Genomic DNA, 23765 nt, shown 5'->3' with positions numbered 1-23765 from the left:
CATCTGGCTGAAGCAGAACTTCTGCTCTGGGAGGGCTACATTGCCCTAGAGCTGAAAGGCACAACGTGCAGGCTTCTTTCCAAAGGGCGGTTGGGCCCCAGAGCATCTTGCTTCCAGCTCTTTGGGAAGCTAAGAAACAACTCGCTCTGCACAGTGCTCTTACAGCCTACTGGGAACATCTCTTACAAAGGCCTGTGAAACGCAGTTTCTTTGCAGGCCTGATCTGGTTGAAGCAGAACTTCTGCGCTGGGTGTGCTACATTGCCCTAGAGCTGAAAGGCACAACGTGCAGGCTTCTTTCCAAAGGTCGAGTTGGGCCCCAGAGCATCTTGCTTCCAGCTCTTTGGGAAGCTAAGAAACAACTCGCTCTGCACAGTGCTCTCACAGCCTACCGGGAACATCTCTTACAAAGGCCTGTGAAACGCAGTTTCTTTGCAGGCCTCATCTGGCTGCAGGAGAACTACTGCTCTGGGTGTGCTACATTGCCCTAAAGCTGAAAGGCACAACGTGCAGGCTTCTTTCCAAAGGGCGAGTTGGGCCCCAGAGCATCTGGCTTCCAGCTCTTTGGGAAGCTAAGAAACAACTCGCTCTGCACAGTGCTCTTACAGCCTACCGGGAACATCTCTTCCAAAGGCCTGTGAAACGCAGTTTCTCTCCAGGCCTGATCTGGCTGAAGCAGAACTTCTGCTCTGGGTGTGCTACATTGCCCTAGAGCTGAAAGGCACAACGTGCAGGCTTCTTTCCAAAGGGCGAGTTGGGCCCCAGAGCATCTTGCTTCCAGCTCTTTGGGAAGCTAAGAAACAACTCGCTCTGCACAGTGCTCTTAGAGCCTACCGGGTACATCTCTTACAAAGGCCTGTGAAACGCAGTTTCTTTGCAGGCCTCATATTGATGAAGCAGAACTTCTGCTCTGGGTGTGCTACATTGCCCTAGAGCAGAAAGGCACAACGTGCAGGCTTCTTTCCAAAGGGCATGTTGGGCCCCAGAGCATCTTGCTTCCAGCTCTTTGGGAAGCTAAGAAACAACTCGCTCTGCACAGTGCTCTTAGAGCCAACCGGGTAAATCTCTTACAAAGGCCTGTGAAACCCAGTTTCTTTGCAGGCCTCATATGGATGAAGCAGAACTTCTGCTCTGGGTGTGCTACATTGCCCTAGAGCTGAAAGGCACAACGTGCAGGCTTCTTTCCAAAGGGCGAGTTGGGCCCCAGAGCATCTTGCTTCCAGCTCTTTGGGAAGATAAGAAACAACTCGCTCTGCACAGTGCTCTTACAGCCTACCGGGATCATCTCTTACAAAGGCCTGTGATACGCAGTTTCTTTGCAGGCCTGATCTGGCTGAAGCAGAACTTCTGCTCTTGGTGTGCTACATTGCCCTAGATCAGAAAGGCACAACGTGCAGGCTTCTTTCCAAAGGGCGAGTTGGGCCCCAGAGCATCTTGCTTCCAGCTCTTTGGGAAGCTAAGAAATAACTCGCTCTGCAAAGTGCTCTTACAGCCTACTGGGAATATCTCTTACAAAGGCCTGTGAAACGCAGTTTCTCTGCAGGACTGATCTGGCTGAAGTAGAACTTCTGCTCTGGGTGCTCTACATTGCCCTAGAGTTGAAAGGCAAAACGTGCATGCTTCTTTCCAAAGGGCAAGTTGGGCCCCAGAGCATCTTGCTTCCAGCTCTTTGGGAAGCTAAGAAACAACTCGCTCTGCACAGTGATCTTACAGCCTACCGGGAACATCTCTTACAAAGGACTGTGAAACGCAGTTTCTTTGCAGGCCTTATCTGGCAGAAGCTGAACTTCTGCTCTGGGTGTGCTATATTTCCCTAGAGCAGAAAGGCACAACGTGCAGGCTTCTTTCCAAAGGGCGAGTTGGGCCCCAGAGCATCTTGCTTCCAGCTCTTTGGGAAGCTAAGAAACAACTCGCTCTGCACAGTGCTCTAACAGCCTACCGGGTACATCTCTTACAAAGGCATGTGAAACGCAGTTTCTTTGCAGGCCTGATCTGGCTGAAGCAGAACTTCTGCTCTGGGTGTGCTACATTGCCCTAGAGCTGAAAGGCACAACGTGCAGGCTTCTTTCCAAAGGGCGAGTTGGGACCCAGAGCATCTTGCTTCCAGCTCTTTGGGAAGCTAAGAAACAACTCGCTCTGCACAGTGCTCTTAGAGCCTACCGGGTACATCTCTTACAAAGGCCTGTGAAACGCAGTTTCTTTGCAGGCCTCATATTGATGAAGCAGAACTTCTGCTCTGGGTGTGCTACTTTGCCCTAGAGCAGAAAGGCACAACGTGCAGGCTTCTTTCCAAAGGGCATGTTGGGCCCCAGAGCATCTTGCTTCCAGCTCTTTGGGAAGCTAAGAAACAACTCGCTCTGCACAGTGCTCTTAGAGCCTACCAGGTACATCTCTTACAAAGGCCTGTGAAACCCAGGTTCTTTGCAGGCCTCATCTGGCTGAAGCAGAACTTCTGCTCTGGGAGGGCTACATTGCCCTAGAGCTGAAAGGCACAAGGTGCAGGCTTCTTTCCAAAGGGCGGTTGGGCCCCAGAGCATCTTGCTTCCAGCTCTTTGGGAAGCTAAGAAACAACTCGCTCTGCACAGTGCTCTTACAGCCTACTGGGAACATCTCTTACAAAGGCCTGTGAAACGCAGTTTCTTTGCAGGCCTGATCTGGTTGAAGCAGAACTTCTGCGCTGGGTGTGCTACATTGCCCTAGAGCTGAAAGGCACAACGTGCAGGCTTCTTTCCAAAGGTCGAGTTGGGCCCCAGAGCATCTTGCTTCCAGCTCTTTGGGAAGCTAAGAAACAACTCGCTCTGCACAGTGCTCTCACAGCCTACCGGGAACATCTCTTACAAAGGCCTGTGAAACGCAGTTTCTTTGCAGGCCTCATCTGGCTGCAGGAGAACTACTGCTCTGGGTGTGCTACATTGCCCTAAAGCTGAAAGGCACAACGTGCAGGCTTCTTTCCAAAGGGCGAGTTGGGCCCCAGAGCATCTGGCTTCCAGCTCTTTGGGAAGCTAAGAAACAACTCGCTCTGCACAGTGCTCTTACAGCCTACCGGGAACATCTCTTCCAAAGGCCTGTGAAACGCAGTTTCTCTCCAGGCCTGATCTGGCTGAAGCAGAACTTCTGCTCTGGGTGTGCTACATTGCCCTAGAGCTGAAAGGCACAACGTGCAGGCTTCTTTCCAAAGGGCGAGTTGGGCCCCAGAGCATCTTGCTTCCAGCTCTTTGGGAAGCTAAGAAACAACTCGCTCTGCACAGTGCTCTTAGAGACTACCAGGTACATCTCTTACAAAGGCCTGTGAAACCCAGTTTCTTTGCAGGCCTCATCTGGCTGAAGCAGAACTTCTGCTCTGGGTGGGCTACATTGCCCTAGAGCTGAAAGGCACAAGGTGCAGGCTTCTTTCCAAAGGGCGGTTGGGCCCCAGAGCATCTTGCTTCCAGCTCTTTCGGAAGCTAAGAAACAACTCGCTCTGCACAGTGCTCTTACAGCCTACCGGGAACATCTCTTACAAAGGCCTGTGAAACGCAGTTTCTTTGCAGGCCTGACCTGGCTGAAGCAGAACTTCTGCTCTGTGTGTGCTACATTGCCCTAGAGCAGAAAGGCACAACGTGCAGGCTTCTTTCCAAAGGGCGAGTTGTTCCCCAGAGCATCTTGCTTCCAGCTCTTTGGGAAGCCAAGAAACAACTCGCTCTGCACAGTTCTCTTAGAGCCTACCGGGTACATCTCTTACAAAGGCCTGTGAAACGCAGTTTCTTTGCAGGCCTGATCTGGCTGAAGCAGAACTTCTGCTCTGGGTGTGCTACATTGCCCTAGAGCAGAAAGGCACAACGTGCAGGCTTCTTTCCAAAGGGCGAGTTGGGCCCCAGAGCATCTTGCTTTCAGCTCTTTGGGAAGCTAAGAAACAACTCGCTCTGCACAGTGCTCTTAGAGCCTACCGGGTACATCTCTTACAAAGGCCTGTGAAACGCAGTTTCTTTGCAGGCCTCATATTGATGAAGCAGAACTTCTGCTCTGGGTGTGCTACATTGCCCTAGAGCAGAAAGGCACAACGTGCAGGCTTCTTTCCAAAGGGCATGTTGGGCCCCAGAGCATCTTGCTTCCAGCTCTTTGGGAAGCTAAGAAACAACTCGCTCTGCACAGTGCTCTTAGAGCCTACCAGGTACATCTCTTACAAAGGCCTGTGAAACCCAGGTTCTTTGCAGGCCTCATCTGGCTGAAGCAGAACTTCTGCTCTGGGAGGGCTACATTGCCCTAGAGCTGAAAGGCACAACGTGCAGGCTTCTTTCCAAAGGGCGGTTGGGCCCCAGAGCATCTTGCTTCCAGCTCTTTGGGAAGCTAAGAAACAACTCGCTCTGCACAGTGCTCTTACAGCCTACTGGGAACATCTCTTACAAAGGCCTGTGAAACGCAGTTTCTTTGCAGGCCTGATCTGGTTGAAGCAGAACTTCTGCGCTGGGTGTGCTACATTGCCCTAGAGCTGAAAGGCACAACGTGCAGGCTTCTTTCCAAAGGTCGAGTTGGGCCCCAGAGCATCTTGCTTCCAGCTCTTTGGGAAGCTAAGAAACAACTCGCTCTGCACAGTGCTCTCACAGCCTACCGGGAACATCTCTTACAAAGGCCTGTGAAACGCAGTTTCTTTGCAGGCCTCATCTGGCTGCAGGAGAACTACTGCTCTGGGTGTGCTACATTGCCCTAAAGCTGAAAGGCACAACGTGCAGGCTTCTTTCCAAAGGGCGAGTTGGGCCCCAGAGCATCTGGCTTCCAGCTCTTTGGGAAGCTAAGAAACAACTCGCTCTGCACAGTGCTCTTACAGCCTACCGGGAACATCTCTTCCAAAGGCCTGTGAAACGCAGTTTCTCTCCAGGCCTGATCTGGCTGAAGCAGAACTTCTGCTCTGGGTGTGCTACATTGCCCTAGAGCTGAAAGGCACAACGTGCAGGCTTCTTTCCAAAGGGCGAGTTGGGCCCCAGAGCATCTTGCTTCCAGCTCTTTGGGAAGCTAAGAAACAACTCGCTCTGCACAGTGCTCTTAGAGACTACCAGGTACATCTCTTACAAAGGCCTGTGAAACCCAGTTTCTTTGCAGGCCTCATCTGGCTGAAGCAGAACTTCTGCTCTGGGTGGGCTACATTGCCCTAGAGCTGAAAGGCACAAGGTGCAGGCTTCTTTCCAAAGGGCGGTTGGGCCCCAGAGCATCTTGCTTCCAGCTCTTTCGGAAGCTAAGAAACAACTCGCTCTGCACAGTGCTCTTACAGCCTACCGGGAACATCTCTTACAAAGGCCTGTGAAACGCAGTTTCTTTGCAGGCCTGACCTGGCTGAAGCAGAACTTCTGCTCTGTGTGTGCTACATTGCCCTAGAGCAGAAAGGCACAACGTGCAGGCTTCTTTCCAAAGGGCGAGTTGTTCCCCAGAGCATCTTGCTTCCAGCTCTTTGGGAAGCCAAGAAACAACTCGCTCTGCACAGTTCTCTTAGAGCCTACCGGGTACATCTCTTACAAAGGCCTGTGAAACGCAGTTTCTTTGCAGGCCTGATCTGGCTGAAGCAGAACTTCTGCTCTGGGTGTGCTACATTGCCCTAGAGCAGAAAGGCACAACGTGCAGGCTTCTTTCCAAAGGGCGAGTTGGGCCCCAGAGCATCTTGCTTTCAGCTCTTTGGGAAGCTAAGAAACAACTCGCTCTGCACAGTGCTCTTAGAGCCTACCGGGTACATCTCTTACAAAGGCCTGTGAAACGCAGTTTCTTTGCAGGCCTCATATTGATGAAGCAGAACTTCTGCTCTGGGTGTGCTACATTGCCCTAGAGCAGAAAGGCACAACGTGCAGGCTTCTTTCCAAAGGGCATGTTGGGCCCCAGAGCATCTTGCTTCCAGCTCTTTGGGAAGCTAAGAAACAACTCGCTCTGCACAGTGCTCTTAGAGCCAACCGGGTACATCTCTTACAAAGGCCTGTGAAACCCAGTTTCTTTGCAGGCCTCATATGGATGAAGCAGAACTTCTGCTCTGGGTGTGCTACATTGCCCTAGAGCTGAAAGGCACAACGTGGAGGCTTCTTTCCAAAGGGCGAGTTGGGCCCCAGAGCATCTTGCTTCCAGCTCTTTGGGAAGCTAAGAAACAACTCGCTCTGCACAGTGCTCTCACAGCCTACCGGGAACATCTCTTACAAAGGCCTGTGAAACGCAGTTTCTTTGCAGGCCTTATCTGGCAGAAGCTGAACTTCTGCTCTGGGTGTGCTACATTTCCCTAGAGCAGAAAGGCACAACGTGCAGGCTTCTTTCCAAAGGGCGAGTTGGGCCCCAGAGCATCTTGCTTCCAGCTCTTTGGGAAGCTAAGAAACAACTCGCTCTGCACAGTGCTCTTACAGCCTACCGGGAACATCTCTTACAAAGACCTGTGAAACGCAGATTCTCTCCAGGCCTGATCTGGCTGAAGCAGAACTTCTGCTCTGGGTGTGCTACATTGCCCTAGAGCTGAAAGGCACAACGTGCAGGCTTCTTTCCAAAGGGCGAGTTGGGCCCCAGAGCATCTGGCTTCCAGCTCTTTGGGAAGCTAAGAAACAACTCGCTCTGCACAGTGCTCTTAGAGCCTACCGGGTACATCTCTTACAAAGGCCTGTGAAACGCAGTTTCTTTGCAGGCCTCATATTGATGAAGCAGAACTTCTGCTCTGGGTGTGCTACATTGCCCTAGAGCAGAAAGGCACAACGTGCAGGCTTCTTTCCAAAGGGCATGTTGGGCCCCAGAGCATCTTGCTTCCAGCTCTTTGGGAAGCTAAGAAACAACTCGCTCTGCACAGTGCTCTTAGAGCCTACCAGGTACATCTCTTACAAAGGCCTGTGAAACCCAGTTTCTTTGCAGGCCTCATCTGGCTGAAGCAGAACTTCTGCTCTGGGTGGGCTACATTGCCCTAGAGCTGAAAGGCACAAGGTGCAGGCTTCTTTCCAAAGGGCGGTTGGGCCCCAGAGCATCTTGCTTCCAGCTCTTTGGGAAGCTAAGTAACAACTCGCTCTGCACAGTGCTCTTACAGCCTACTGGGAACATCACTTACAAAGGCCTGTGAAACGCAGTTTCTTTGCAGGCCTGATCTGGATGAAGCAGAACTTCTGCGCTGGGTGTGCTACATTGCCCTAGAGCTGAAAGGCACAACGTGCAGGCTTCTTTCCAAAGGGCGAGTTGGGCCCCAGAGCATCTTGCTTCCAGCTCTTTGGGAAGCTAAGAAACAACTCGCTCTGCACAGTGCTCTCACAGCCTACCGGGAACATCTCTTACAAAGGCCTGTGAAACGCAGTTTCTTTGCAGGCCTTATCTGGCAGAAGCTGAACTTCTGCTCTGGGTGTGCTACATTTCCCTAGAGCAGAAAGGCACAACGTGCAGGCTTCTTTCCAAAGGGCGAGTTGGGCCCCAGAGCATCTTGCTTCCAGCTCTTTGGGAAGCTAAGAAACAACTCGCTCTGCACAGTGCTCTTACAGCCTACCGGGAACATCTCTTACAAAGACCTGTGAAACGCAGATTCTCTCCAGGCCTGATCTGGCTGAAGCAGAACTTCTGCTCTGGGTGTGCTACATTGCCCTAGAGCTGAAAGGCACAACGTGCAGGCTTCTTTCCAAAGGGCGAGTTGGGCCCCAGAGCATCTTGCTTCCAGCTCTTTGGGAAGCTAAGAAACAACTCGCTCTGCACAGTGCTCTTAGAGCCTACCGGGTACATCTCTTACAAAGGCCTGTGAAACGCAGTTTCTTTGCAGGCCTCATATTGATGAAGCAGAACTTCTGCTCTGGGTGTGCTACATTGCCCTAGAGCAGAAAGGCACAACGTGCAGGCTTCTTTCCAAAGGGCATGTTGGGCCCCAGAGCATCTTGCTTCCAGCTCTTTGGGAAGCTAAGAAACAACTCGCTCTGCACAGTGCTCTTAGAGCCTACCAGGTACATCTCTTACAAAGGCCTGTGAAACCCAGTTTCTTTGCAGGCCTCATCTGGCTGAAGCAGAACTTCTGCTCTGGGTGGGCTACATTGCCCTAGAGCTGAAAGGCACAAGGTGCAGGCTTCTTTCCAAAGGGCGGTTGGGCCCCAGAGCATCTTGCTTCCAGCTCTTTGGGAAGCTAAGTAACAACTCGCTCTGCACAGTGCTCTTACAGCCTACTGGGAACATCACTTACAAAGGCCTGTGAAACGCAGTTTCTTTGCAGGCCTGATCTGGATGAAGCAGAACTTCTGCGCTGGGTGTGCTACATTGCCCTAGAGCTGAAAGGCACAACGTGCAGGCTTCTTTCCAAAGGTCGAGTTGGGCCCCAGAGCATCTTGCTTCCAGCTCTTTGGGAAGCTAAGAAACAACTCGCTCTGCACAGTGCTCTCACAGCCTACCGGGAACATCTCTTACAAAGGCCTGTGAAACGCAGTTTCTTTGCAGGCCTCATCTGGCTGCAGCAGAACTACTGCTCTGGGTGTGCTACATTGCCCTAAAGCTGAAAGGCACAACATGCAGGCTTCTTTCCAAAGGGCGAGTTGGGCCCCATAGCATCTTGCTTCCAGCTCTTTGGGAAGCTAAGAAACAACTCGCTCTGCACAGTGCTCTTACAGCCTACCGGGAACATCTCTTCCAAAGGCCTGTGAAACGCAGTTTCTCTCCAGGCCTGATCTGGCTGAAGCAGAACTTCTGCTCTGGGTGTGCTACATTGCCCTAGAGCTGAAAGGCACAACGTGCAGGCTTCTTTCCAAAGGGCGACTTGGGCCCCAGAGCATCTTGCTTCCAGCTCTTTGGGAAGCTAAGAAACAACTCGCTCTGCACAGTGCTCTTAGAGACTACCAGGTACATCTCTTACAAAGGCCTGTGAAACCCAGTTTCTTTGCAGGCCTCATCTGGCTGAAGCAGAACTTCTGCTCTGGGTGGGCTACATTGCCCTAGAGCTGAAAGGCACAAGGTGCAGGCTTCTTTCCAAAGGGCGGTTGGGCCCCAGAGCATCTTGCTTCCAGCTCTTTCGGAAGCTAAGAAACAACTCGCTCTGCACAGTGCTCTTACAGCCTACCGGGAACATCTCTTACAAAGGCCTGTGAAACGCAGTTTCTTTGCAGGCCTGATCTGGCTGAAGCAGAACTTCTGCTCTGGGTGTGCTACATTGCCCTAGAGCAGAAAGGCACAACGTGCAGGCTTCTTTCCAAAGGGCGAGTTGTTCCCCAGAGCATCTTGCTTCCAGCTCTTTGGGAAGCCAAGAAACAACTCGCTCTGCACAGTTCTCTTAGAGCCTACCGGGTACATCTCTTACAAAGGCCTGTGAAACGCAGTTTATTTGCAGGCCTGATCTGGCTGAAGTAGAACTTCTGCTCTGGGTGCTCTACATTGCCCTAGAGTTGAAAGGCACAACGTGCAGGCTTCTTTCCAAAGGGCAAGTTGGGCCCCAGAGCATCTTGCTTCCAGCTCTTTGGGAAGCTAAGAAACAACTCGCTCTGCACAGTGATCTTACAGCCTACCGGGAACATCTCTTACAAAGGCCTGTGAAACGCAGTTTCTTTGCAGGCCTGATCTGGCTGAAGCAGAACTTCTGCTCTGGGTGTCCTACATTGCCCTAGATCAGAAAGGCACAACGTGCAGGCTTCTTTCCAAAGGGCGAGTTGGGCCCCAGAGCATCTTGCTTCCAGCTCTTTGGGAAGCTAAGAAATAACTCGCTCTGCAAAGTGCTCTTAAAGCCTACTGGGAATATCTCTTACAAAGGCCTGTGAAACGCAGTTTCTCTGCAGGACTGATCTGGCTGAAGTAGAACTTCTGCTCTGGGTGCTCTACATTGCCCTAGAGTTGAAAGGCAAAACGTGCAGGCTTCTTTCCAAAGGGCGAGTTGGGCCCCAGAGCATCTTGCTTCCAGCTCTTTCGGAAGCTAAGAAACAACTCGCTCTGCACAGTGCTCTTACAGCCTACCGGGAACATCTCTTACAAAGGCCTGTGAAACGCAGTTTCTTTGCAGGCCTGATATGGCTGAAGCAGAACTTCTGCTCTGGGTGTGCTACATTGCCCTAGAGCTGAAAGGCACAAGGTGCAGGCTTCTTTCCAAAGGGCGACTTGGGCCCCAGAGCATCTTGCTTCCATCTCTTTGGGAAGGTAAGAAACAACTCGCTCTGCACAGTGCTCTTACAGCCTACCGGGAACATCTCTTACAAAGGCCTGTGAAACGCAGTTTCTTTGCAGGCCTCATCTGGCTGAAGCAGAACTTCAGCTCTGGGTGTGCTACATTGCCCTGGGAGCAGAAAGGCACAACGTGCAGGCTTCTTTCCAAAGGGCGAGTTCGGCCCCAGAGCATCTTGCTTCCAGCTCTTTTTGGAAGCTAAGAAACAACTCGCTCTGCACAGTGCTCTTACAGCCTACCGGGTACATCTCTTACAAAGGCCTCAGAAACCCAATTTGTTTGCAGGCCTCATATGGATGAAGCAGAACTTCTGCTCTGGGTGTGCTACATTGCCCTAGAGCTGAAAGGCACAAAGTGCAGGCTTCTTTCCAAAGGGCGAGTTGGGCCCCAGAGCATCTTGCTTCCAGCTCTTTGGGAAGATAAGAAACAACTCGCTCTGCACAGTGCTCTTACAGCCTACCGGGAACATCTCTTACAAAGGCCTGTGAAACGCAGTTTCTTTGCAGGCCTGATCTGGCTGAAGCAGAACTTCTGCTCTGGGTGTGCTACATTGCCCTAGAGCTGAAAGGCACAACGTGCAGGCTTCTTTCCAAAGGGCGAGTTGGGCCCCAGAGCATCTTGCTTCCAGCTCTTTGGGAAGCTAAGAAACAACTCGCGATGCACAGTGATCTTACAGCATACCGGGAACATCTCTTACAAAGGCCTGTGAAACGCAGTTTCTTTGCAGGCCTTATCTGGCAGAAGCTGAACTTCTGCTCTCGGTGTGCTACATTTCCCTAGAGCAGAAAGGCACAACGTGCAGGCTTCTTTCCAAAGGGCGAGTTGGGCTCCAGAGCATCTTGCTTCCAGCTCTTTGGGAAGCTAAGAAACAACTCGCTCTGCACAGTGCTCTTACAGCCTACCGGGAACATCTCTTACAAAGGCCTGTGAAACGCAGTTTCTCTCCAGGCCTGATCTGGCTGAAGCAGAACTTCTGCTCTGGGTGTGCTGCATTGCCCTAGAGCTGAAAGGCACAACGTGCAGGCTTCTTTCCAAAGGGCATGTTGGGCCCCAGAGCATCTTGCTTCCAGCTCTTTCGGAAGCTAAGAAACAACTCGCTCTGCACAGTGCTCTTACAGCCTACCGGGAACATCTCTTACAAAGGCCTGTGAAACGCAGTTTCTTTGCATGCCTGATCTGGCTGAATCAGAACTTCTGCTCTGGGTGTGCTACATTGCCCTAGAGCTGAAAGGCACAAGGTGCAGGCTTTTTTCCAAAGGGCGAGTTGGGCCCCAGAGCATCTTGCTTCCAGCTCTTTCGGAAGCTAAGAAACAACTCGCTCTGCACAGTGCTCTTACAGCCTACCGGGAACATCTCTTACAAAGGCCTGTGAAACGCAGTTTCTTTGCAGGCCTGATCTTGCTGAATCAGAACTTCTGCTCTGGGTGTGCTACATTGCCCTAGAGCTGAAAGGCACAAGGTGCAGGCTTCTTTCCAAAGGGCGACTTGGGCCCCAGAGCATCTTGCTTCCATCTCTTTGGGAAGGTAAGAAACAACTCGCTCTGCACAGTGCTCTTACAGCCTACCGGGAACATCTCTTACAAAGGCCTGTGAAACGCAGTTTCTTTGCAGGCCTCATCTGGCTGAAGCAGAACTTCAGCTCTGGGTGTGCTACATTGCCCTGGAGCAGAAAGGCACAACGTGCAGGCTTCTTTCCAAAGGGCGAGTTCGGCCCCAGAGCATCTTGCTTCCAGCTCTTTTTGGAAGCTAAGAAACAACTCGCTCTGCACAGTGCTCTTACAGCCTACCGGGTACATCTCTTACAAAGGCCTCAGAAACCCAATTTGTTTGCAGGCCTCATATGGATGAAGCAGAACTTCTGCTCTGGGTGTGCTACATTGCCCTAGAGCTGAAAGGCACAACGTGCAGGCTTCTTTCCAAAGGGCGAGTTGGGCCCCAGAGCATCTTGCTTCCAGCTCTTTGGGAAGCTAAGAAACAACTCGCTCTGGACAGTGCTCTTACAGCCTTCCGGGAACATCTCTTACAAAGGCCTGTGAAACGCAGTTTCTTTGTAGGCCTTATCTGGCAGAAGCTGAACTTCTGCTCTGGGTGTGCTACATTTTCCTAGAGCAGAAAGGCACAACGTGCAGGCTTCTTTCCAAAGGGCGAGTTGGGCCCCAGAGCATCTTGCTTCCAGCTCTTTGGGAAGCTAAGAAACAACTCGCTCTGCACAGTGCTCTTACAGCCTACCGGGAGCATCTCTTACAAAGGCCTGTGAAACGCAGTTTCTTTGCAGGCCTGATCTGGCTGAAGCAGAACTTCTGCTCTGGGTGTGCTACATTGCCCTAGAGCTGAAAGGCACAACGTGCAGGCTTCTTTCCAAAGGGCATGTTGGGCCCCAGAGCATCTTGCTTCCAGCTCTTTGGGAAGCTAAGAAACAACTCGCTCTGCACAGTGCTCTTAGAGCCAACCGGGTACATCTCTTACAAAGGCCTGTGAAACCCAGTTTCTTTGCAGGCCTCATATGGATGAAGCAGTACTTCTCCTCTGGGTGTGCTACATTGCCCTAGAGCTGAAAGGCACAAGGTGCAGGCTTCTTTCCAAAGGGCGGTTGGGCCCCAGAGCATCTTGCTTCCAGCTCTTTGGGAAGCTAAGAAACAACTCGCTCTGCACAGTGCTCTTACAGCCTACTGGGAACATCTCTTACAAAGGCCTGTGAAACGCAGTTTCTTTGCAGGCCTGATCTGGATGAAGCAGAACTTCTGCGCTGGGTGTGCTACATTGCCCTAGAGCTGAAAGGCACAACGTGCAGGCTTCTTTCCAAAGGTCGAGTTGGGCCCCAGAGCATCTTGCTTCCAGCTCTTTGGGAAGCTAAGAAACAACTCGCTCTGCACAGTGCTCTCACAGCCTACCGGGAACATCTCTTACAAAGGCCTGTGAAACGCAGTTTCTTTGCAGGCCTCATCTGGCTGCAGCAGAACTACTGCTCTGGGTGTGCTACATTGCCCTAAAGCTGAAAGGCACAACATGCAGGCTTCTTTCCAAAGGGCGAGTTGGGCCCCAGAGCATCTTGCTTCCAGCTCTTTGGGAAGCTAAGAAACAACTCGCTCTGCACAGTGCTCTTACAGCCTACCGGGAACATCTCTTCCAAAGGCCTGTGAAACGCAGTTTCTCTCCAGGCCTGATCTGGCTGAAGCAGAACTTCTGCTCTGGGTGTGCTACATTGCCCTAGAGCTGAAAGGCACAACGTGCAGGCTTCTTTCCAAAGGGCGACTTGGGCCCCAGAGCATCTTGCTTCCAGCTCTTTGGGAAGCTAAGAAACAACTCGCTCTGCACAGTGCTCTTAGAGACTACCAGGTACATCTCTTACAAAGGCCTGTGAAACCCTGTTTCTTTGCAGGCCTCATCTGGCTGAAGCAGAACTTCTGCTCTGGGTGGGCTACATTGCCCTAGAGCTGAAAGGCACAAGGTGCAGGCTTCTTTCCAAAGGGCGGTTGGGCCCCAGAGCATCTTGCTTCCAGCTCTTTGGGAAGCTAAGAAACAACTCGCTCTGCACAGTGCTCTTACAGCCTACCGGGAACATCTCTTACAAAGGCCTGTGAAACGCAGTTTCTTTGCAGGCCTGACCTGGCTGAAGCAGAACTTCTGCTCTGGGTGTGCTACATTGCCCTAGAGCAGAAAGGCACAACGTGCAGGCTTCTTTCCAAAGGGCGAGTTGTTCCCCAGAGCATCTTGCTTCCAGCTCTTTGGGAAGCCAAGAAACAACTCGCTCTGCACAGTTCTCTTAGAGCCTACCGGGTACATCTCTTACAAAGGCCTGTGAAACGCAGTTTCTTTGCAGGCCTGATCTGGCTGAAGCAGAACTTCTGCTCTGGGTGTGCTACATTGCCCTAGAGCAGAAAGGCACAACGTGCAGGCTTCTTTCCAAAGGGCGAGTTGGGCCCCAGAGCATCTTGCTTCCAGCTCTTTGGGAAGCTAAGAAACAACTCGCTCTGCACAGTGCTCTTAGAGCCTACCGGGTACATCTCTTACAAAGGCCTGTGAAACGCAGTTTCTTTGCAGGCCTCATATTGATGAAGCAGAACTTCTGCTCTGGGTGTGCTACATTGCCCTAGAGCAGAAAGGCACAAAGTGCAGGCTTCTTTCCAAAGGGCATGTTGGGCCCCAGAGCATCTTGCTTCCAGCTCTTTGGGAAGCTAAGAAACAACTCGCTCTGCACAGTGCTCTTAGAGCCAACCGGGTAAATCTCTTACAAAGGCCCGTGAAACCCAGTTTCTTTGCAGGCCTCATATGGATGAAGCAGAACTTCTGCTCTGGGTGTGCTACATTGCCCTAGAGCTGAAAGGCACAACGTGCAGGCTTCTTTCCAAAGGGCGAGTTGGGCCCCAGAGCATCTTGCTTCCAGCTCTTTGGGAAGATAAGAAACAACTCGCTCTGCACAGTGCTCTTACAGCCTACCGGGATCATCTCTTACAAAGGCTTGTGATACGCAGTTTCTTTGCAGGCCTGATCTGGCTGAAGCAGAACTTCTGCTCTTGGTGTGCTACATTGCCCTAGATCAGAAAGGCACAACGTGCAGGCTTCTTTCCAAAGGGCGAGTTGGGCCCCAGAGCATCTTGCTTCCAGCTCTTTGGGAAGCTAAGAAATAACTCGCTCTGCAAAGTGCTCTTACAGCCTACTGGGAATATCTCTTACAAAGGCCTGTGAAACGCAGTTTCTCTGCAGGACTGATCTGGCTGAAGTAGAACTTCTGCTCTGGGTGCTCTACATTGCCCTAGAGTTGAAAGGCAAAACGTGCATGCTTCTTTCCAAAGGGCAAGTTGGGCCCCAGAGCATCTTGCTTCCAGCTCTTTGGGAAGCTAAGAAACAACTCGCTCTGCACAGTGATCTTACAGCCTACCGGGAACATCTCTTACAAAGGACTGTGAAACGCAGTTTCTTTGCAGGCCTTATCTGGCAGAAGCTGAACTTCTGCTCTGGGTGTGCTATATTTCCCTAGAGCAGAAAGGCACAACGTGCAGGCTTCTTTCCAAAGGGCGAGTTGGGCCCCAGAGCATCTTGCTTCCAGCTCTTTGGGAAGCTAAGAAACAACTCGCTCTGCACAGTGCTCTAACAGCCTACCGGGTACATCTCTTACAAAGGCATGTGAAACGCAGTTTCTTTGCAGGCCTGATCTGGCTGAAGCAGAACTTCTGCTCTGGGTGTGCTACATTGCCCTAGAGCTGAAAGGCACAACGTGCAGGCTTCTTTCCAAAGGGCGAGTTGGGCCCCAGAGCATCTTGCTTCCAGCTCTTTGGGAAGCTAAGAAACAACTCGCTCTGCACAGTGCTCTTAGAGCCTACCGGGTACATCTCTTACAAAGGCCTGTGAAACGCAGTTTCTTTGCAGGCCTCATATTGATGAAGCAGAACTTCTGCTCTGGGTGTGCTACTTTGCCCTAGAGCAGAAAGGCACAACGTGCAGGCTTCTTTCCAAAGGGCATGTTGGGCCCCAGAGCATCTTGCTTCCAGCTCTTTGGGAAGCTAAGAAACAACTCGCTCTGCACAGTGCTCTTAGAGCCTACCAGGTACATCTCTTACAAAGGCCTGTGAAACCCAGGTTCTTTGCAGGCCTCATCTGGCTGAAGCAGAACTTCTGCTCTGGGAGGGCTACATTGCCCTAGAGCTGAAAGGCACAAGGTGCAGGCTTCTTTCCAAAGGGCGGTTGGGCCCCAGAGCATCTTGCTTCCAGCTCTTTGGGAAGCTAAGAAACAACTCGCTCTGCACAGTGCTCTTACAGCCTACTGGGAACATCTCTTACAAAGGCCTGTGAAACGCAGTTTCTTTGCAGGCCTGATCTGGTTGAAGCAGAACTTCTGCGCTGGGTGTGCTACATTGCCCTAGAGCTGAAAGGCACAACGTGCAGGCTTCTTTCCAAAGGTCGAGTTGGGCCCCAGAGCATCTTGCTTCCAGCTCTTTGGGAAGCTAAGAAACAACTCGCTCTGCACAGTGCTCTCACAGCCTACCGGGAACATCTCTTACAAAGGCCTGTGAAACGCAGTTTCTTTGCAGGCCTCATCTGGCTGCAGGAGAACTACTGCTCTGGGTGTGCTACATTGCCCTAAAGCTGAAAGGCACAACGTGCAGGCTTCTTTCCAAAGGGCGAGTTGGGCCCCAGAGCATCTGGCTTCCAGCTCTTTGGGAAGCTAAGAAACAACTCGCTCTGCACAGTGCTCTTACAGCCTACCGGGAACATCTCTTCCAAAGGCCTGTGAAACGCAGTTTCTCTCCAGGCCTGATCTGGCTGAAGCAGAACTTCTGCTCTGGGTGTGCTACATTGCCCTAGAGCTGAAAGGCACAACGTGCAGGCTTCTTTCCAAAGGGCGAGTTGGGCCCCAGAGCATCTTGCTTCCAGCTCTTTGGGAAGCTAAGAAACAACTCGCTCTGCACAGTGCTCTTAGAGACTACCAGGTACATCTCTTACAAAGGCCTGTGAAACCCAGTTTCTTTGCAGGCCTCATCTGGCTGAAGCAGAACTTCTGCTCTGGGTGGGCTACATTGCCCTAGAGCTGAAAGGCACAAGGTGCAGGCTTCTTTCCAAAGGGCGGTTGGGCCCCAGAGCATCTTGCTTCCAGCTCTTTCGGAAGCTAAGAAACAACTCGCTCTGCACAGTGCTCTTACAGCCTACCGGGAACATCTCTTACAAAGGCCTGTGAAACGCAGTTTCTTTGCAGGCCTGACCTGGCTGAAGCAGAACTTCTGCTCTGTGTGTGCTACATTGCCCTAGAGCAGAAAGGCACAACGTGCAGGCTTCTTTCCAAAGGGCGAGTTGTTCCCCAGAGCATCTTGCTTCCAGCTCTTTGGGAAGCCAAGAAACAACTCGCTCTGCACAGTTCTCTTAGAGCCTACCGGGTACATCTCTTACAAAGGCCTGTGAAACGCAGTTTCTTTGCAGGCCTGATCTGGCTGAAGCAGAACTTCTGCTCTGGGTGTGCTACATTGCCCTAGAGCAGAAAGGCACAACGTGCAGGCTTCTTTCCAAAGGGCGAGTTGGGCCCCAGAGCATCTTGCTTTCAGCTCTTTGGGAAGCTAAGAAACAACTCGCTCTGCACAGTGCTCTTAGAGCCTACCGGGTACATCTCTTACAAAGGCCTGTGAAACGCAGTTTCTTTGCAGGCCTCATATTGATGAAGCAGAACTTCTGCTCTGGGTGTGCTACATTGCCCTAGAGCAGAAAGGCACAACGTGCAGGCTTCTTTCCAAAGGGCATGTTGGGCCCCAGAGCATCTTGCTTCCAGCTCTTTGGGAAGCTAAGAAACAACTCGCTCTGCACAGTGCTCTTAGAGCCTACCAGGTACATCTCTTACAAAGGCCTGTGAAACCCAGGTTCTTTGCAGGCCTCATCTGGCTGAAGCAGAACTTCTGCTCTGGGAGGGCTACATTGCCCTAGAGCTGAAAGGCACAACGTGCAGGCTTCTTTCCAAAGGGCGGTTGGGCCCCAGAGCATCTTGCTTCCAGCTCTTTGGGAAGCTAAGAAACAACTCGCTCTGCACAGTGCTCTTACAGCCTACTGGGAACATCTCTTACAAAGGCCTGTGAAACGCAGTTTCTTTGCAGGCCTGATCTGGTTGAAGCAGAACTTCTGCGCTGGGTGTGCTACATTGCCCTAGAGCTGAAAGGCACAACGTGCAGGCTTCTTTCCAAAGGTCGAGTTGGGCCCCAGAGCATCTTGCTTCCAGCTCTTTGGGAAGCTAAGAAACAACTCGCTCTGCACAGTGCTCTCACAGCCTACCGGGAACATCTCTTACAAAGGCCTGTGAAACGCAGTTTCTTTGCAGGCCTCATCTGGCTGCAGGAGAACTACTGCTCTGGGTGTGCTACATTGCCCTAAAGCTGAAAGGCACAACGTGCAGGCTTCTTTCCAAAGGGCGAGTTGGGCCCCAGAGCATCTGGCTTCCAGCTCTTTGGGAAGCTAAGAAACAACTCGCTCTGCACAGTGCTCTTACAGCCTACCGGGAACATCTCTTCCAAAGGCCTGTGAAACGCAGTTTCTCTCCAGGCCTGATCTGGCTGAAGCAGAACTTCTGCTCTGGGTGTGCTACATTGCCCTAGAGCTGAAAGGCACAACGTGCAGGCTTCTTTCCAAAGGGCGAGTTGGGCCCCAGAGCATCTTGCTTCCAGCTCTTTGGGAAGCTAAGAAACAACTCGCTCTGCACAGTGCTCTTAGAGCCTACCGGGTACATCTCTTACAAAGGCCTGTGAAACGCAGTTTCTTTGCAGGCCTCATATTGATGAAGCAGAACTTCTGCTCTGGGTGTGCTACATTGCCCTAGAGCAGAAAGGCACAACGTGCAGGCTTCTTTCCAAAGGGCATGTTGGGCCCCAGAGCATCTTGCTTCCAGCTCTTTGGGAAGCTAAGAAACAACTCGCTCTGCACAGTGCTCTTAGAGCCAACCGGGTAAATCTCTTACAAAGGCCTGTGAAACCCAGTTTCTTTGCAGGCCTCATATGGATGAAGCAGAACTTCTGCTCTGGGTGTGCTACATTGCCCTAGAGCTGAAAGGCACAACGTGCAGGCTTCTTTCCAAAGGGCGAGTTGGGCCCCAGAGCATCTTGCTTCCAGCTCTTTGGGAAGATAAGAAACAACTCGCTCTGCACAGTGCTCTTACAGCCTACCGGGATCATCTCTTACAAAGGCCTGTGATACGCAGTTTCTTTGCAGGCCTGATCTGGCTGAAGCAGAACTTCTGCTCTTGGTGTGCTACATTGCCCTAGATCAGAAAGGCACAACGTGCAGGCTTCTTTCCAAAGGGCGAGTTGGGCCCCAGAGCATCTTGCTTCCAGCTCTTTGGGAAGCTAAGAAATAACTCGCTCTGCAAAGTGCTCTTACAGCCTACTGGGAATATCTCTTACAAAGGCCTGTGAAACGCAGTTTCTCTGCAGGACTGATCTGGCTGAAGTAGAACTTCTGCTCTGGGTGCTCTACATTGCCCTAGAGTTGAAAGGCAAAACGTGCATGCTTCTTTCCAAAGGGCAAGTTGGGCCCCAGAGCATCTTGCTTCCAGCTCTTTGGGAAGCTAAGAAACAACTCGCTCTGCACAGTGATCTTACAGCCTACCGGGAACATCTCTTACAAAGGACTGTGAAACGCAGTTTCTTTGCAGGCCTTATCTGGCAGAAGCTGAACTTCTGCTCTGGGTGTGCTATATTTCCCTAGAGCAGAAAGGCACAACGTGCAGGCTTCTTTCCAAAGGGCGAGTTGGGCCCCAGAGCATCTTGCTTCCAGCTCTTTGGGAAGCTAAGAAACAACTCGCTCTGCACAGTGCTCTAACAGCCTACCGGGTACATCTCTTACAAAGGCATGTGAAACGCAGTTTCTTTGCAGGCCTGATCTGGCTGAAGCAGAACTTCTGCTCTGGGTGTGCTACATTGCCCTAGAGCTGAAAGGCACAACGTGCAGGCTTCTTTCCAAAGGGCGAGTTGGGACCCAGAGCATCTTGCTTCCAGCTCTTTGGGAAGCTAAGAAACAACTCGCTCTGCACAGTGCTCTTAGAGCCTACCGGGTACATCTCTTACAAAGGCCTGTGAAACGCAGTTTCTTTGCAGGCCTCATATTGATGAAGCAGAACTTCTGCTCTGGGTGTGCTACTTTGCCCTAGAGCAGAAAGGCACAACGTGCAGGCTTCTTTCCAAAGGGCATGTTGGGCCCCAGAGCATCTTGCTTCCAGCTCTTTGGGAAGCTAAGAAACAACTCGCTCTGCACAGTGCTCTTAGAGCCTACCAGGTACATCTCTTACAAAGGCCTGTGAAACCCAGGTTCTTTGCAGGCCTCATCTGGCTGAAGCAGAACTTCTGCTCTGGGAGGGCTACATTGCCCTAGAGCTGAAAGGCACAAGGTGCAGGCTTCTTTCCAAAGGGCGGTTGGGCCCCAGAGCATCTTGCTTCCAGCTCTTTGGGAAGCTAAGAAACAACTCGCTCTGCACAGTGCTCTTACAGCCTACTGGGAACATCTCTTACAAAGGCCTGTGAAACGCAGTTTCTTTGCAGGCCTGATCTGGTTGAAGCAGAACTTCTGCGCTGGGTGTGCTACATTGCCCTAGAGCTGAAAGGCACAACGTGCAGGCTTCTTTCCAAAGGTCGAGTTGGGCCCCAGAGCATCTTGCTTCCAGCTCTTTGGGAAGCTAAGAAACAACTCGCTCTGCACAGTGCTCTCACAGCCTACCGGGAACATCTCTTACAAAGGCCTGTGAAACGCAGTTTCTTTGCAGGCCTCATCTGGCTGCAGGAGAACTACTGCTCTGGGTGTGCTACATTGCCCTAAAGCTGAAAGGCACAACGTGCAGGCTTCTTTCCAAAGGGCGAGTTGGGCCCCAGAGCATCTGGCTTCCAGCTCTTTGGGAAGCTAAGAAACAACTCGCTCTGCACAGTGCTCTTACAGCCTACCGGGAACATCTCTTCCAAAGGCCTGTGAAACGCAGTTTCTCTCCAGGCCTGATCTGGCTGAAGCAGAACTTCTGCTCTGGGTGTGCTACATTGCCCTAGAGCTGAAAGGCACAACGTGCAGGCTTCTTTCCAAAGGGCGAGTTGGGCCCCAGAGCATCTTGCTTCCAGCTCTTTGGGAAGCTAAGAAACAACTCGCTCTGCACAGTGCTCTTAGAGACTACCAGGTACATCTCTTACAAAGGCCTGTGAAACCCAGTTTCTTTGCAGGCCTCATCTGGCTGAAGCAGAACTTCTGCTCTGGGTGGGCTACATTGCCCTAGAGCTGAAAGGCACAAGGTGCAGGCTTCTTTCCAAAGGGCGGTTGGGCCCCAGAGCATCTTGCTTCCAGCTCTTTCGGAAGCTAAGAAACAACTCGCTCTGCACAGTGCTCTTACAGCCTACCGGGAACATCTCTTACAAAGGCCTGTGAAACGCAGTTTCTTTGCAGGCCTGACCTGGCTGAAGCAGAACTTCTGCTCTGTGTGTGCTACATTGCCCTAGAGCAGAAAGGCACAACGTGCAGGCTTCTTTCCAAAGGGCGAGTTGTTCCCCAGAGCATCTTGCTTCCAGCTCTTTGGGAAGCCAAGAAACAACTCGCTCTGCACAGTTCTCTTAGAGCCTACCGGGTACATCTCTTACAAAGGCCTGTGAAACGCAGTTTCTTTGCAGGCCTGATCTGGCTGAAGCAGAACTTCTGCTCTGGGTGTGCTACATTGCCCTAGAGCAGAAAGGCACAACGTGCAGGCTTCTTTCCAAAGGGCGAGTTGGGCCCCAGAGCATCTTGCTTTCAGCTCTTTGGGAAGCTAAGAAACAACTCGCTCTGCACAGTGCTCTTAGAGCCTACCGGGTACATCTCTTACAAAGGCCTGTGAAACGCAGTTTCTTTGCAGGCCTCATATTGATGAAGCAGAACTTCTGCTCTGGGTGTGCTACATTGCCCTAGAGCAGAAAGGCACAACGTGCAGGCTTCTTTCCAAAGGGCATGTTGGGCCCCAGAGCATCTTGCTTCCAGCTCTTTGGGAAGCTAAGAAACAACTCGCTCTGCACAGTGCTCTTAGAGCCTACCAGGTACATCTCTTACAAAGGCCTGTGAAACCCAGGTTCTTTGCAGGCCTCATCTGGCTGAAGCAGAACTTCTGCTCTGGGAGGGCTACATTGCCCTAGAGCTGAAAGGCACAACGTGCAGGCTTCTTTCCAAAGGGCGGTTGGGCCCCAGAGCATCTTGCTTCCAGCTCTTTGGGAAGCTAAGAAACAACTCGCTCTGCACAGTGCTCTTACAGCCTACTGGGAACATCTCTTACAAAGGCCTGTGAAACGCAGTTTCTTTGCAGGCCTGATCTGGTTGAAGCAGAACTTCTGCGCTGGGTGTGCTACATTGCCCTAGAGCTGAAAGGCACAACGTGCAGGCTTCTTTCCAAAGGTCGAGTTGGGCCCCAGAGCATCTTGCTTCCAGCTCTTTGGGAAGCTAAGAAACAACTCGCTCTGCACAGTGCTCTCACAGCCTACCGGGAACATCTCTTACAAAGGCCTGTGAAACGCAGTTTCTTTGCAGGCCTCATCTGGCTGCAGGAGAACTACTGCTCTGGGTGTGCTACATTGCCCTAAAGCTGAAAGGCACAACGTGCAGGCTTCTTTCCAAAGGGCGAGTTGGGCCCCAGAGCATCTGGCTTCCAGCTCTTTGGGAAGCTAAGAAACAACTCGCTCTGCACAGTGCTCTTACAGCCTACCGGGAACATCTCTTCCAAAGGCCTGTGAAACGCAGTTTCTCTCCAGGCCTGATCTGGCTGAAGCAGAACTTCTGCTCTGGGTGTGCTACATTGCCCTAGAGCTGAAAGGCACAACGTGCAGGCTTCTTTCCAAAGGGCGAGTTGGGCCCCAGAGCATCTTGCTTCCAGCTCTTTGGGAAGCTAAGAAACAACTCGCTCTGCACAGTGCTCTTAGAGACTACCAGGTACATCTCTTACAAAGGCCTGTGAAACCCAGTTTCTTTGCAGGCCTCATCTGGCTGAAGCAGAACTTCTGCTCTGGGTGGGCTACATTGCCCTAGAGCTGAAAGGCACAAGGTGCAGGCTTCTTTCCAAAGGGCGGTTGGGCCCCAGAGCATCTTGCTTCCAGCTCTTTCGGAAGCTAAGAAACAACTCGCTCTGCACAGTGCTCTTACAGCCTACCGGGAACATCTCTTACAAAGGCCTGTGAAACGCAGTTTCTTTGCAGGCCTGACCTGGCTGAAGCAGAACTTCTGCTCTGTGTGTGCTACATTGCCCTAGAGCAGAAAGGCACAACGTGCAGGCTTCTTTCCAAAGGGCGAGTTGTTCCCCAGAGCATCTTGCTTCCAGCTCTTTGGGAAGCCAAGAAACAACTCGCTCTGCACAGTTCTCTTAGAGCCTACCGGGTACATCTCTTACAAAGGCCTGTGAAACGCAGTTTCTTTGCAGGCCTGATCTGGCTGAAGCAGAACTTCTGCTCTGGGTGTGCTACATTGCCCTAGAGCAGAAAGGCACAACGTGCAGGCTTCTTTCCAAAGGGCGAGTTGGGCCCCAGAGCATCTTGCTTTCAGCTCTTTGGGAAGCTAAGAAACAACTCGCTCTGCACAGTGCTCTTAGAGCCTACCGGGTACATCTCTTACAAAGGCCTGTGAAACGCAGTTTCTTTGCAGGCCTCATATTGATGAAGCAGAACTTCTGCTCTGGGTGTGCTACATTGCCCTAGAGCAGAAAGGCACAACGTGCAGGCTTCTTTCCAAAGGGCATGTTGGGCCCCAGAGCATCTTGCTTCCAGCTCTTTGGGAAGCTAAGAAACAACTCGCTCTGCACAGTGCTCTTAGAGCCAACCGGGTACATCTCTTACAAAGGCCTGTGAAACCCAGTTTCTTTGCAGGCCTCATATGGATGAAGCAGAACTTCTGCTCTGGGTGTGCTACATTGCCCTAGAGCTGAAAGGCACAACGTGGAGGCTTCTTTCCAAAGGGCGAGTTGGGCCCCAGAGCATCTTGCTTCCAGCTCTTTGGGAAGCTAAGAAACAACTCGCTCTGCACAGTGCTCTCACAGCCTACCGGGAACATCTCTTACAAAGGCCTGTGAAACGCAGTTTCTTTGCAGGCCTTATCTGGCAGAAGCTGAACTTCTGCTCTGGGTGTGCTACATTTCCCTAGAGCAGAAAGGCACAACGTGCAGGCTTCTTTCCAAAGGGCGAGTTGGGCCCCAGAGCATCTTGCTTCCAGCTCTTTGGGAAGCT

This window comes from Equus caballus, chromosome 12 (assembly GCF_041296265.1).
Source record: "Equus caballus isolate H_3958 breed thoroughbred chromosome 12, TB-T2T, whole genome shotgun sequence".
NCBI lineage: Eukaryota > Metazoa > Chordata > Mammalia > Perissodactyla > Equidae > Equus > Equus caballus.
The sequence above is the reverse complement of the archived record's forward strand: the minus strand, read 5'-3'. Positions refer to the sequence as shown.